At 42.7% G+C, this 15,830-nt stretch overlaps 1 long non-coding RNA gene across 1 annotated transcript in view; it reads right to left on the bottom strand.

Moving 5' to 3' along the window:
- Window positions 1-13,192, bottom strand: part of LOC146811594 (uncharacterized) — a 36,659-nt gene extending 23,467 nt beyond the window's left edge. The window contains exon 1 of the long non-coding RNA XR_014966756.1: window positions 13,083-13,192. This is a non-coding gene — a long non-coding RNA (uncharacterized LOC146811594). The remainder of the gene's footprint in view (window positions 1-13,082) is intronic.
- Between the last annotated feature and the right edge of the window lie 2,638 nt (window positions 13,193-15,830).

The raw sequence follows: 15,830 nt of genomic DNA, 5'->3' as shown, positions 1-15,830 counted from the left end.
TTGGACCCAGCCATATGCAAGTCACCTTTGACACTGCTCCAAAAGGAACAGTCGATCCTGAACTTCCAGGCTAGGTCCTCCTTGAACTGGAAAACAAGCAGCCCAGAACTAACAAACTGGTCCTTACAGCACAGTTTTATACAAATGTTAACATAGTTTGCCAACATTTTATCAATCAATAAATAAAACTTTATTCGGCTTTCTGATAAAAACCATAAAAGCCACAAAGATACAAGAATAAAAAAGAGCTCCCAGCCAGTTAATATAAACTATTGACAATTTCCATATGTAAATATCAAACACCTATTTCACATAAATAATAATTATAAATTCATCAGGCTATCTCAAAACATAATGCTAGTCACAGCTCGATCTAAGACTAAAGTAAAAGCGGGATGCACTGGTTTAAAATTTGCTGTTTTTAAAATTGGGATTAGGTAGGTCTTCCCCAGCACCTCATAATAACTGCAAAACATTAAAAGGTTGATCAGGTCCTGGGGGACTTACTATCACAACCACATGGTGGCAGGATATCACATTTGCTGCTCCCTCTAGCGTGGGCAAGGAGACACTGGGCTTCTTCAACTCATACTGCTCCCTTTTTACTGCACGGAATCTTTAAAAAGTACTTCTTAGCCCATGGTAAATCCTTCCTACGGATTGAATCCAGGTCACTGAAAAGATCATCCCTTCCAAGAGTCCTAAACCCTTCCCGGATACAATTCAACCAGGGGATATGATGGTCATAATCAAGGGCCATGCAATCCCTTTATGTAGACCAGTACCCTTGGTCCCCCACACTTTAGGCCAATAAGATAATGGGTGGAATGACAGCAGATCTGACAAGTAGGGCATACCCAGTTCTTCCAGTACAGAAAAAGTAGGAGATCCCTGGGTTGCACAAAGAAGTGGTCTACAACACCCATTTTCAATTTTTTGTAGCTCATAAACTGAAATAAAACACCAGATTTTGCTGCCATAAGTAACTTGAGGTAGACACTTGGCTCTATAGATCTCCAAAATACCACCTACTGTTTTTTTACCCAACCGTGAAGCAAAGTTAAAGATTGCTGCATTTGCCCTTAGAAATGACCCTTTTTAGAGGACCCTAGTTTAATTTAGCGTCCAGCATGACTTCCAGGTAATAAAGGCACTGGTCTTCGGGGCCGATGCAGACCCTACCTTGAAGTTGAAGGCCTTCCTTGCACTTGGTTCCACCTACATCACATAGGACTTCGAATTGTTGACTAACAGGTCCCGGTCCTCTACGAACTTCACAAAGGAGTCGAGTAGGGTTTGCCGACCCCTCGCTGTCCTAGCCATGAGAACAGCAGCTTCCGCATAATAGTACCGGCAGACCTCGCTGACCCACCTGGGGGCAGTCTACCAGTGTGTTGCCTAGTACCTTCTTCAGGTCATTAATATATAGATTGAATAAAAACGGGGCTAGTATACAGCCCAGTCGCACCCTTCTCTGGATTGGGAATGGACGGCTAACCAGGCCATCATTCGTGAGTCGAACCACCGCTTTGATGTCCCTGTGAAGTTCAACAAAAAAAAAAAAAGACGATCTCCTTGTCCATACCCATGCTCAACAAGCTCTCCCATAACTTAATTCTGTTGACACTGTCAAAAGCGGAGTACAGGTCCATAAAGGCAAGATGTATACTAACTGATTGAGCAATGGTATATTTGTTGAAAATCATATACAGGTTTAAGCATTGGTCGATTGTGGACCTCCCTGGACAAAAATCATATTGTATGTCGGTTAAAATAGTGTCATCATCCACCCATGAGGACAACTTATCCAACAAAACACAACCCAGCACTGACAGATGAATCCAGTAGGGATATGGGCCTATAACAAAGGGTGCGGTCACTATCACCTTTCTAAAGACAGGGACGATGGTGGACAGGACCAGGTGCTTGGCAAGTCCACTCAAATGGCAGCATTTATGATGTTGGTGAGGATTGGCACCCATAGCTGAGGGTTGGATAGAAAAAGGTCCGGTGGGATACCATCGGGTCCTGGCGCTTTATTCCTAGACAGCCCTGCAATACAATTGCTAACTTCATCACAAGGGACGACTTTCCTCCACCACCCACTAAAATATCTCCTGGACTACTAAACATTTCCTGGATATAGCTAACCCATTCCTCTTCTGTGATGTGTGCATCAGGGGCCTCAGAATTTTACCCTGACAGAAATGGACAGTTTACAACACTCCAGAACTGGTTACTATTTTTCATGGTCCAGGCCTCAATCAGCTTACTCCAAGCGTCCTCCTTTAGCTCAGCCTTCCGCCTGGCAAATTCGTCTTTATATATCACTCTGCACTCTTACCACGGCATGGACCCGTGGGATGGTTCCTAATGCACACCTCAGTTTCCTGGCTGCCAAGAACCACCATGATCAAACCAGCTCTTCACTCTACCCTTTGAGGATGTTGGTGGTGCCTTAAGTAAATGTCCAATTGTAAGTGAAATGACAGAAGGTCGCCAGAGCAGCCCCTTCCTCCTCATGTCCAGTTGTGTGTAATGTATATATATATACACATACATGTATATATATATATATATATATACACACACACACACACACACACAGTTCCCTCTTGCACTTGGCCAAAATACTTATAGAAGGAGTCTGGGCTTATATGGGCCCACCATAGCCTTCTACCCTGGTCATTGGCCCTAAAAGTTCCCCTGAGAACTGCCCTACGGAATTCCCATGCTTAGGTCAGGTAGTCGAAATGCACAGAGGGTTTTGTTCACTATAAATGCTATCTATGATAGAGAAGTCTGAAAGAGATTGAAAAAAGGGGCTGGAAACAAAGAAAATCTATAAACGTTGAGCTTCCCCTTCCAGTAAATGTCAAATGTAAGAGATTCCTACCATGAACTGCCCTACTCATAGGCAGGGCTAGATCAAACCCAGACATTTTATCAAAGTATGTAATGAAGCACTGGAGAGTGGGCAACTGCCTGCCATAATTTAGGGAGGCTATAATCTCTATACTTGTTAAGCCACGTGGGGAACGATAAAGTGCCAATCAAACTGGTCCCCCATTAACAATCCGTGCGTTTATAGCCAGGCCAACAGTCACATACTTTTTGCATTTGCACATTTGTTACAATGATCAAACAAATCCTTCTGGAGTTGAGGCGGTCTCTGCGTTTTTGGATGCGTAAAAGGCATTTGAATCACTGTAGTGGCCATTCCAGATGACTGTGCTGAAGCATATTGGCTTGGGGCAAAAAAAGTACGGCTACTGTAAGGAGCAGAGTGCAGGTGAATAATACTCATCAGCAGAGGCACGAGGCAGGGTGACCCCGATCCCATTCCTCTGTGCACTGTCTCCGGTGCCACTGGTGTGCCGGCTGAGACAGGGACAAACTCTGAGGAGGTTACTTTCACTTTATGCAGCTGACATTTGTCTTTGTGAAAAATTCCAGAGAATAGTCTCCGCTAATCACAGAGATCATTATGTTTGGTGGATATTCCGGAGTCTCCATTTACTGGAATATGGGTGAAATATTTCCTCTTACTTCCAGCATGGTTCGCCCCGATACAGAAAAGAGATACCATCACACTGGCTATTTGAGGGTTAGACTACTACATGATGTAGAAAACTTGGTCAGAGAAAACTATAGTCCCGGTGATTGACAGGCCGATATCTTGAGTGAAGACTTGGATTTGACTGCCACTATCAATGTCTGGATTGACAGATATTTAAACAAGCATTTGCAATGCAATATGTCTTGCATTACTGAAAGTTTGAGATATTGGCATGGCTAATAATAATGCAACGCCAATTCCTCAAACTTTCAGTAATGCCAAAGCTATTGCATTGCAAAGTAATCACGGCACTCGCGCTTTATCTATAAATATCTTAAGCTAAAGCACAGGTGCTGCAATCGCTTCAAAAGTTAAGAAATATAAAAAAATGTTTTTCTATTTCTTTACTTTTGAAGCAATCGCAGCATCCCCACTTTAGCTTAAGATGTTTAAAACTAAAGCGCTGGTGCAGCCACTGTAAAAATAATAAAAAGTAAATAAACACAAAAAGGCATGCGGTAACACTCGGTGCCGTAAATAAAAGAATGGCGTGGCCTGTATTATTCCTGCCAAGGCGTGTCTGGCAGCGTACATAAAAATAGGTGGTGCAGGAGAGTGTCCTGCCTGCAACAGCAGGCAAGAGAAAAACATTGAAGAAAATAATGGTTGGAGGCTGTAATTAAACCTGCCGAGCAACACCACATGTAATGAGGGATGTCCTAATGGAAGGTTACAAGAAGAGAAAAAGCGGTACTAAGGGGGAACTACTAAGCCAATTGACCAATGAAAGGCCACCATTTAGAAAGCACAGTAACAAGAGCCAATTAAAAAGATGGGCAGAAAGTAGGACAAGCTTCATGCCCATATCCTGAATACAGCATGTCTCAAAGAGACAGCACAAGCGCTGCCTAGGAAAGACCTAAAAAGGGTGAGTATCCTCAAAGTTTACCTCTTTAAATAAAACAGAATCGCCATCCTCTTCTTACTAGAATGATTGGGTGGGGAAGCTGCTGAGGGTATGAAGGAAGGCCCGCACAAGGCTTAGGTGCTCCAGACTTTCAAAGATACCACTGGGTAGCCAAAGCCAACTAATGCTATATCGTGGAGGGCCCTAGCCTCGCAACCGCCAAAAATTATACTAGAGTGAGCAAGGGACCTCTGGGTCGTTACAAACTATTAATAATTAAACATAGATGCTTCTCTGAAATGCATCTGCTATAATGAATGCATTGGGTATGGTGGAGGCTTGTTAGAAGGGATGAACATGAGATTTTGTACTGCTGTGCGATGCCGCTAACCGAACATGCCTTGCTAATGCCAGCATTCAAGCACTTGGCGATGGCTTCATTTGCAAGAAGGGCTCACTCAGCTTAGGCAGCTTTTCCCATTGGCCAGTTTCAGTTGCTAGAAGACTATAAACCGAGAGCTGGTCCTAATGCGTAAAATGTTTATATTTACTTTCAAATGGGCTAGGCAGCCAGGGCGTTTCCTGCTTTCCCTCTAGAATGGCCCGAATTCATTCCTCTGTCTTTTGACTGAGGAGACCTTACCATGTGTACCGCAATAAGCCAAACTGAGTGCGTAATCCGGCACCTATCCTAGGTCTGGGACATCTTTATGCCCACACCTTACAAAGGCACGGGAATTTGTTACTGAAAAAGTTTAAGGTCTCTTTAATTTCTCTGTATGAAAATCGAACAAAGATTGTATCCAGATAGAGGAAATAGTGTCCCGAGGTCCATTCAGACCCGGTGTCGATGAAACCAAGGCATTAAACCATTGTGAAGAAGTTTCCTGAATATACACAAGACATAAATAAACAGAACTTTTGGCAGGATCCATATGGACACAGCCCAAAGAATAAATATCATTTCGTTTTAGAATAACTGATATTGGGACTTTATTGTGCATTTCCTGAAGAAGGTGTTGGCTGTGAACTATTGCCCACCGAAACGAGTCAATGCTCTTAAAAGAGGAAACCACCTAAAATCTATGATTACGGGTTTTTGTGACATACATTCGAAAGTGATATCACTTAGGGTCGCAATTGATAAATCTTTGATTTGGTGATTTCCTTATGTTAATAAGATTATTTTTTCCTTTTTTACTGTGTTCCCAATTTTATGTTTCATGGTGTATATTATTGTGTATGTTTTTTAAAAAAAAAATATTGACAGTTTAAGCTACATTTTATGATCATTTGTGCATTGATTGTTTCTGCTTCATAAATAGCTACATGACAATGTGCATTGTTGAATATGTACTTCCTTTTATGAATTGTTAAATCATTTTTTCTGATTTATTTCTTCTCTTATCTGTTTTGATTATGCTCATGCTGTCCATCCTCATCCCCTTAGTGTGAAAGGTGTGTTGATCGAAGTGTTTTGGTGACAAGGAGGCGTTATTCTCTTGACTAAGGTTAATAGAAAAAGACAGGTTTTGAAAGTTTAGAAATTAGGATATACTGCCAAGAGATTGTGGGAGGAGGAACTTTGTGATACCATGGTTGATTAGGCTTGGATATACCACTGGTCTCAAGTGAAGCCGGTTCCAATGAACTACAGTTAAAAAAGTACATACATTTTTATTTTTTTTACACAGAATGTTTTACACCCCTGCTCTGGTGCATAATGTGATCAGTCTCAATTAGTAACAAATGTCAGATGTGCCATGGAGTGTGCAGGCTTATGTCACCTGGCTTGGCAATGCTTGCTAAACTCTTACTGGGGCAGGTTTATTTAAATATTGTCTAACATTATAGGCTATTCATATGAAGTTTGTGAGGTAGTGGTGCTACCAGCTTCAAAGAGAGAAGATCAAACAGTTCTTCCCAAGCCCGATAGGAACCCGACCCACATCTCGTCTTATCACCTACTCTTCATACTAAACGTAGACGTTAAATACCAAGTAAAGTCCTAGCTAATCGCCTCTTAGAACCCCCCCTTGAGGTTGGTCTACGATGACCAATGTAGTTTTACACAACAGATAAGCACTCTTCAAATATACGCCAGCTGACGTTCGTGTAGGCCGGTCGGATCAGGCTTGCACCCTGGCCCTACTTAATATTAAACAGACCTTCAACACCGTCTGTTTGACCTCTCTATAAGTGCTACGGGCTATAGGCCTGATCTATACTAAAAGGATTAAGCTGTGTACACCCTGCCACTGCCCCAGGACCAGAGAGCACGATGGTCTCAGTGATTTGGTACGGAGCGCGGAACAAGATAGGGCTGCCCTCTGTCGCCCATGCTCTTTGCACTTACTATGGAACAGCTTGCCTGCAGACTACAAAAAGTGTGCTTAACCTGTGGGGAAAGAGCTGGTGGGTGTCATCCTTGTAGTGGCCATGTATGCCGATGATAATCTGGTGTACCTGCCGCATCCAATCAATGTACTCTGTTCCAAATCTGTTGCAGGCTTTCACAAAATTGTAAAATCTCAGGTCTTCTTACTAACCAAAACAAATCCAAATTATTCCCGATTGGGGGGGGGGGGGGGGGGGGGGGGAAGCGGGCAGAGGAGGAGAGGGAGGAGCTAAACAGTGATGACTTCCCTCAGTTGGCAATTCCTTGGGAAACATCAGATTTTTTATATATAGGCATAGGAAGAACATTGGAGGAGGACAACAGCCAAAGGATGAATATGAGGTGCCTGGTAGCCGGCCTACAGTCATCCATTACGTTTAAGAAAACACTCCCACTATCGGTCAAGCAGAGGCAAAAATGTTTTTCCTACCCAGATTGTCTTCATGTGCTGCAGGGGGGGCACCCATTTGCTCCCTCGGCAGAAGTATGTAGCCCTTGCCCTCTAGCAAACTGATGGGTGGTCTGAAATGGGCAGGCAAAAGGAGCAGAGTTAAACCTGACTCTGAAGCAGGTGTGAGCAGGGAGGGCTGAAGGTTCCGAATGTCCAACTCTACTCATTGGCAGCCCAGCTGCAGCATGTGCTCCTCCTCCGAGGCTCGCATGATGAGCCACTCCCCACTTTACTAATGAAGGCCCAGGTGGCCCCAGGTTATCCTCCCTTACATGAGCCGTCATGCTTGCTATTTCTGCAACAGAGTATGGCCAACAATGATTAAAAGGCAGCCTTTCGCAGCAGACATGCCCCTGCGGCACATCGCCCTGTTGCCACAGATAGCATGGACCAGGTCGTTGGAAAGGAAAGGTGAAAAAGGTGTGGGCTGCCTAGTTTTGGCATATTTGTACCCGAGAATAGATTTCGATCTTTGGAGGAAGCACCGGCGAACTTTGGGATTAGTTCAAGTCAGTTCCTATAATATGCAAAACTAGCTCACACAGCCCTGCCCTACTGTAGTCACCTTGTGGCTCACATTTGTGAGCGCTACGAGCAGACAAACCAGCACAGTAGTTACACGAGAAATGGCAAGTTTACAGACAGGAAGAGGATGAGAGCTTGTGAAGGGGTGTCGACAGTGTCCAATAAGGCACACTTTAAACTGATGCAGCTTAATTACATACATTGTTAGACAGAGGCACAAGGAGAACATCATTTGTGCAAAAACTATTTGGTAAAGTTGGAGCCAGGTACGGTGATGCAGTACTGCTTGTTACAAAGACTTATTTTAACATTCCATTTTTAGTGAAAGGACACAGAGAGCCCCATTTACATACCCTCACCAGTAGTCATAACCAGCCATTTTTGTTTTGAACAAGCATTTTAATAGCCTTGAGAATTATTTTAAATACTTCAAATATTGGGCAAGGAATGGAGACAGGGGGATAAAGGTGATTGCACAGGAGCACACAGTTTAGCCAAATGAGGGGGGGCATGATTAAAGCCAGGTTTCCTGCTTCCACAGTTTCCAACTAGTACTCTAGACCACAACTGGGGTGGTGCTCATTGTGACGAAAAGACCAAGGGACTTTCCTTCCAAGGGAAAAGTCACTGCACTGTGTGCCCAGGGATATTCTGCAGTATGGGATTAAATGGGATCACTGACAGAATATCGAGGAGGAGAATATCGACCTACCAAAATATCGAGGAAAAAATATAGAATGCCAAAATATCGAATCCCTACCTACAAACAGGTAAGTACAAAAATATAGAATCCAAAATATTGTTGTAAAAAAATATAGTTGGTCAAAATATCGAATTTTTTAAATGTCTTAAAAGTAATGTAAAATTAATGAAATAATAAATGTAATTAACTAACACATACTTAAATAACTTTACAATTAATAAATATTTAATGTAAGTGAAAAAAAACTTTTTTTAATACATATTTATATTAATGTAATATTAATTAAAAATATTCATTATTTTTAGCGTAGGATAGCGGGCGGGTAAAATTTACTATTACCACTCCAGTAAGTGCAACAGTAGGGAAAGCATTGGATTGCGTGTGGGTAAAAATTACTATTCCCACTCCACAGAGTGCAACAGTAAGGAAAGCGTTGGATAGCAGGAGGGTAAAAATTACTATTCCCACTCCAGTGAGTGCAATAGTAGGGAAAATATTAGTTTAATATTTTATTACAAATAAATGAATTATTAATACCAATAAAAAAGTATGAAAATTAATTACCAATCACAAAATTATAATAAATACCAATACATTTTATTTTCAAATTACCTATCAATAATTAACAATCAATTAATTTTCAATACCAAAAATTAATACAAATACCAATTAATAAATAAATTAGTTAATATACAAAAATAATTACAATGAATTACAATTAAATTACTTCCCACCATATTCCCCTATAAACCCACAGCCCACTACAAATAATCTAATACAACATAATCAAACAATACAAATTAATAATTAAACAACCAATTAATTTAATACCAAAAATTGATAAATAAAAAAATATCAATTAATAATTAACAGTAAATTAATCACCACTACACACAAATATTTTCCATAATTACTTAAGTATAATTAAAATACTTCCCACCCCATTACCCTATAAACCCACAACCCGCTCAGAATAATAAAATAATCAATTAATACATATTTATTTCCAATTAATAAAAATTACAATTATTAAAAATTAATTACCAATAATTAATAGCAATAAAATCAATACCAATTAATAATTACTTAACAATTCAATTTCTTCCCACCCTATTCCCCTATAAATCCACAACAGAAGTAAAACGCAAAATTAAATTAAAAATAATTATTAATTCCTAAAAATGATTATTTAATGTACTATAATTAAATTACTTCCCACCCTAATCCCCTATAAACCCACAACCCACTACGGAATTAAATTACACAAAAATTAAACATAAAATTCATTACTTTAAAAATATTCAAACACACATTCCAAAATTAATACATACTTTTAACACATATACTAACACTTAACACACTATAAAAAAAAACGATATTTTTAACCACTATATTATGACTGTCGATATTACTTGCTTCTATATTATGTAAATCGATATTTCTTACCTGATTTTCGATATTCTGCACCACTATATTTTGGCAATTCGATATTCTGTCCACTCTATATTAAAAACTCTATATTATGTCCAGTCGATATTTTTTTTCGATATTATGGCTGCTCACCAATTAAATGTTAAGTCTAGTTAGTGCTGGAGTCTGCCCACCCCAGTGAATTGTCCACCCCATGAGGGGTCTTTTAAATTGCTTTTTAAATAGCGCTTACGGCATGTATTGTGGCCATTTAAAAGTCCATCCAGTATCTTCATATGATAGGAAAAAGGCAGAGGCAGATGATGTGATCTTTTCTTTAGGTCCTGGGCCTGTAGGTGGTACTGGGAAGTATCTATGGTGGACAGGGTTGTTTACCACGGGTCTTTTAGGTGTCATTCCATGTGTATGACAGATTTTTCCATTTTGTAAATTTCTGTATCAAAATGTGCCAATAGCGAGCAATTATGCCTTTCTCCAGGAGGTGGTAAAGAGGTTGAAGATAAATATGGTATGAGACAGTAATCAGACTCACTAATCAATATCCGTTAGAGATATACCTTTTTAAAAAAAAAGGCTTGTAAGGTATGGAATTAAACCCCAAAAATGCCATCGGCTCATAACCCACGTATACCCAAGGAATGTCTTCTGATGTTTTCGGGCACACAATGTTTCTACACACTTGCAAAAGGACCTACGAATTGATAATGGAAGGTTAGCCACTCTAATTGGGATATTTTCCAAACAATAAGAATTCAACTGAATACACGCCTCATGGACCATTTCTCTGTCTTTTTCCTCTCTGTCTCGATTTCATCATCCCTCCCCATTTTGCGCGGCTTCTTTCTTTTGCAGTTTATTTTCTCCTGTTTCTCTTGTAATGTTTCACAGTCTCTCTCCACCCGTCTCCATCGTTATCTATAATTATCTGCTTCTCTTGCTCTCTTTCCCCACCTCGATCTCAACGTCTCTTTCTACATCTTACTGACTTTGTTTTTTACTTTCTGTATCTTTCCTTCCACCACTTGTCTTTTGCTTTTTATCTCTCATGTTCTGATTTCTGTCTCTCGTTTTACATACTTCAGTCTAACTTTTTCCTCGGTGTGTCCCTGGCTTTCACTCTTTCCAGGTCTGTCTTTCTGTATCGCGCTGTATATATTGGTCACTCTCCCGGTTTTACTGTCTCTCTCACCCATTCTATGTCCATTCCTGGCTTTCTCGCTCTCTGTTTCTCTCCCTCTGCCATTCATTGACATTCTCTAGTCGTTCTTCTCTCTAAGGTTGCTGGCTGACCAGTTCAGTATTATTGCCCGAGACCAAAGCAGTGTTTCAGACTAAACTGAGAGACGCGTAGGCCAGGCAGGGCCTCTGGGCACCAGATGTTGCCCTCAGTCCAATATTTGCAGGACCCTGGGCACAGTTGTTGAGAGCAGAATCCGACGGGGACAAAAAATTGGCCTGGCCATGAAAATTAAAGTGACCCATCCACATTAGTAAACTAGACAGCCAATAAAAAACATTAGTGAACTAGATAGCTAATAAAAAAGTGGCCCATATTTGCAAATCAAGACAGTTTTGAACTTGTTAAGTAAAGCGAATTTTTCAAGAAATGTGAGACTACGTGCGTTTGTGCTTGCTGCAGGGAATGTTTATTTAAATATCAGGGAAATCAACTACAAATACAAGCCCAATAGCTAATAAAACAGCCCCACAAACTGATAAAAAGCACGGCGTCAACCAGGCGCGCAACACCCCCCCCCCCCCCCCGTCGTGTGTGGCAGCCCGGGATGAGACAGCCTCGCGGCGCACACACAGCCGCACCCGAGCACTTCACAGGTCTTTAAAAGACCATTTGCATGTTAATGAGGCCTTGCTGTTGTTTCACCCCTTCTAAGAGCCCCTGCAGCTCCACTCTGCCTATTTCTTAAAGTTCAGCCCCCCGAAATTTTTGCTCATGAAATTTGCCTCTAGTTGCGCCTCTGGTGTCAACAGCCCAACGGGCACTGCTTCATTGCCCTATGCAACAGTCCGACCCTGGCTGAGATCTCGAGGAGCCTAAGGGTTCGAGACGAAGGGCAGGAAATTTTATATGACATTTGTATAGCTCATAATCTGTCTTTACTATACTATTGCCGTCAGGGTGATTTTCTAGATTGCTGCTAGGTTTCTAAAGCTGATGCCCCAAGCCTGCTTCAGAAATACCTCCCTTGATCCCACCCTTAGGGTTACCTGGGGGCTGGCCTTCAAGTGGGTTGAAAAAACTGGAGGAGGGGGGGGGGGGGGGTCTCCCAAAGGGGTGTGGCCGACGTATTTATGGGCGTGGTTTAGAGGCACTTCAGCTGAAAACTTATGCTTAGCATTGTGTGAGGCCCGAGTGGTAGTTTGCTACTTCTGTAATTACATCCGGATATACAATCCAGGAACTAACAATGCACTTACAACAAGCCAGTGCTATTGGCTTTGTAAATGGTTGCTAGATGCGCAACATAAATATGCAACAATCATGGCTTGGTAGTATAGCATATTGAAAAGGCTTCAGTTCTAAAATGGTGAGAGAGACTGAAAACTAAAACGAGTCTCTTTGAGGTCCAGTGATACTGATCGAGAGTTGAGATTTTCTTTGGGGGAGGGCAAAAATGGAGAGCCCGACAGAGACCAGTCTCAGCACCTGCCTTTTAGACCCTGTCCACTAAAGCCCTGCCTGGAGGAGACGCTGCTTGAAAGGGACCCTGCACTGACCCCTTTCTGCAGCCCACCGTGAAACACGAGTCTCTCCAGAGACTCTCCCTCGACACTAGCACGCAGGGCGAGCTGGGCCCAGGGGTCCGACAACCAGAGGGGCGTAAAACAGCTTTCTGTCTGCATTATGGGATTGCAAACAGCAGTGTCCCTGCCGCCTCCAGTGATTTACATCAACATAATTTCGCTCATTATTTTTTAACACACAGAAGGCACTGTTTAAAAGCCCGCTTTCTTGCCTTCTCTCCCCCTGCTGCTACACAATTAACCCCACCCGCCTCCTACAAACAGCTTGGAGCCCGGATGAGGAGCTAATTACTTTGTGTGTGATTCAGCCAAGTTGGGATAAGCACAATGTTTTATATAACTTACCTTACCGCCTGCGCTCAATTTCAATCAACCATGCCCACGCCGATCTGCTCCACAGCCCGCGCTTTCCGCACCGCCCACGCTCCTTTCACATCTCGAATGAGACTCAGCTGTAGCATTCACGTAAACCAATCCCGATTCTGCTTTTATACTGTTTGTATAAATGAACAACAGTATTTTATAGCAGCACCTGATTGGTTAGAGCGAGCAAAGGCAACTCCCATATTGAGACCAGGCTCACTGACGCAGTGAGGTGAAGTACGCATGTTTGGTTGGCCGTGGTGAAAGAAACACGAAACTGGCATAGGTCCTTTCGCTTTTCTTTAACCACTGAGTCATTGCTTTAGATGGACAGGTTACGTCTCAGTCAGCACTCGAGTTATGATGCCACCCGACCGTGGTGCAGGCAGCAGGGAGCGCTGGCAGTGGAGCAGAGCAACTTGAGCATAGTTCACTGAATTTGAACGCAGGCGGTAAGGTAAGTTACATAAAACCAGGGCTTTAAAACAGTGTTGTGTAATATTTGGTATCCCCTCGGGATTGTGTATCCCCTAGACAGGGCTTTAAGTGGGATGAAAAAACTAGCGGGTCTCTCCAAGGGGCGTGTCCAATGTAATTAAGGGCGTGGGTTAAAAACATATGAGCTAAAAATCTGTGCTTGGCATAGTGTGCCGCCCTTGTATTTTGCTGTTTCTGTCTTTGCATCCAAATATATGATACAACAAATAACATCATACCTGCAACAAGTCAGGACTATTGTGGTTGTCAGTTGCATAAGATAAATAAGCAGCAACTATGACTTGTATATAATATTCAACAAGCATTGGCATAGCCAATAGGTCTCGCTTTTGGGACCTTATAAGTATTTAGTTATGCAGCACAATATCCTTGGTGCAACAACATCAACTGTTGCATGGCTAAACACTTATAAGGTCCCAGAGGCGAGACCTATTGGCTATGCCAATGCTTGTTAAAATAATGTTGGCACTGCCGACATCATTCTAGAGCACAATAATAAGTGAATGATTCCGGGAAGTGGATATTTATTTTTGCCCAAAAATACCTTTTAGCCCGAAGTGGCCAACAGCATGTGCACATCTGTTACACTTTTTTTTTTAATAAAATAGAAAACGCAGAGGAGCTCCGCACCCGAGGGCGGCAGAGGCTTGTTTTGAGCCGGCCGCCTTCACGTGTGGCCAACAAGCTGTGAACTTGGCTAATCGGGGCGGGCCATCCCCGTCCCACGGCTACACAGCCAGGCTTCTGTACCATGGAGGAGGGCGGAGACAAGTGCTTTCAAGGAGCAAGGGGAAAGCAGAGACAAGCTGCCATGTGAGGAGGCAGGCTGGGCTGCAGCCGCGGCCATGCCCATGGTGCCTTCGAGATCCTAGGCCGGCTGACACACGGGGCATGTGTGGGCTTTGGAGGGGCGGGCGAGAGCACAGACAAGTGCTCACTTCTCCGCAGCCGACTGACAAGTTCATAACCTTTGCATTCTAGGTAGGATGGCGGGCTTGGGGGGACTACTATGGCGAGACTTCGACACCTTGTTCAACATAATAGTCCCCAAGGATTTGTGGGACGACTGTTAAAGGACAGTGAGCTGGCCAACAGGGGAACCAGCAAGAGGAAAGGGGGGGGCACCAGGAGATGAAGTAGATGAGAAATATAAAGAAGTAATAAAGTATCTAAAAGACAAAATACCAGAGGACAAGGTAGACTGGAACAAGATAACACACATAAAGCAAGAGAAAGAGGAGAGTGTGAACGCTTACTTCGATCGCCTGTTACAAGTTTATCAACAGAATAGTGGGCTAAAAAACCCCATGGGGGAAGCAATGCCAGCTTTTGTTACTACTTTTGTACAAGGTCTGCGGCCTCCTATTAAAACACACCTACAAACATCTTTTGTTTGCTGGCAGCAAGAGCCCGTAGAAAAGGTGCTGGCAGCAGCACGGTACTGCTCTGATTACCAGTCCAATGAGCAGTCCCTGGAAGCAGAAAAGATGAAGAAGGAAAAGGTTAGGCTGTTGGTGGCGCAGGAAAAATGTTACTCAAGCAGGCCAGGAAGGGAGAGGGGCAAGGGTAGGGGAAGAGGCTTAGGTAGGCAACAGAATAACAGGTCCACCTCCCTACCACCTCCAGGTACCGCTTGTTTCTACTGTAAAGACCCGAGTCATTGGAAGGCAGATTGCCCCCTGTTAAAAAAGAAATATGCGGATGAAAGGCCAAGGCAGAATGGGAGACAAAATGGACAACAATATCAGCGTAATGCCCAACACACGGAGTCTAGAAATAATGAACAACAAGGATACCAGTCCACCGACATGTCCCCAACACAACAGGATTGGGCTGGAAGGGATGAGTGGGGACAGCAGGATAATACTTTCCCACCCCCACCCCAGAACTTATTCTAGGGATGCCCGAAAGTGGAAGACTGCATGATAGCTCCAGCCATAACAGTGGACCAATCGGGTCCATATATCAAAGGGACGGTCATGGGCAAAATTGTGACCTTCTTGACAGATGCAGGAGCGCAAAGATCAATGCTAAAGGCGTCAGTGGCACCGGAAGCACCACTTTCGGGAATAAAGATTACTGCAGTCGGAATGACAGGACAACCAATAGATGAATATCTCACACAGCCATTACAATTACAAGTAGGCACAATAACAGTAAACCACCAGTTCATCCTCAGCAGATTCTGCCCAGTAAATCTGCTGGGGAGGGACTTGCTTTGTAAAATGCAAT

The sequence above is a fragment of the Triturus cristatus genome, chromosome 7, assembly GCF_964204655.1.
Source record: "Triturus cristatus chromosome 7, aTriCri1.1, whole genome shotgun sequence".
Taxonomy (NCBI): domain Eukaryota; kingdom Metazoa; phylum Chordata; class Amphibia; order Caudata; family Salamandridae; genus Triturus; species Triturus cristatus.
This window is presented reverse-complemented; position numbering and strand designations above follow the sequence as displayed.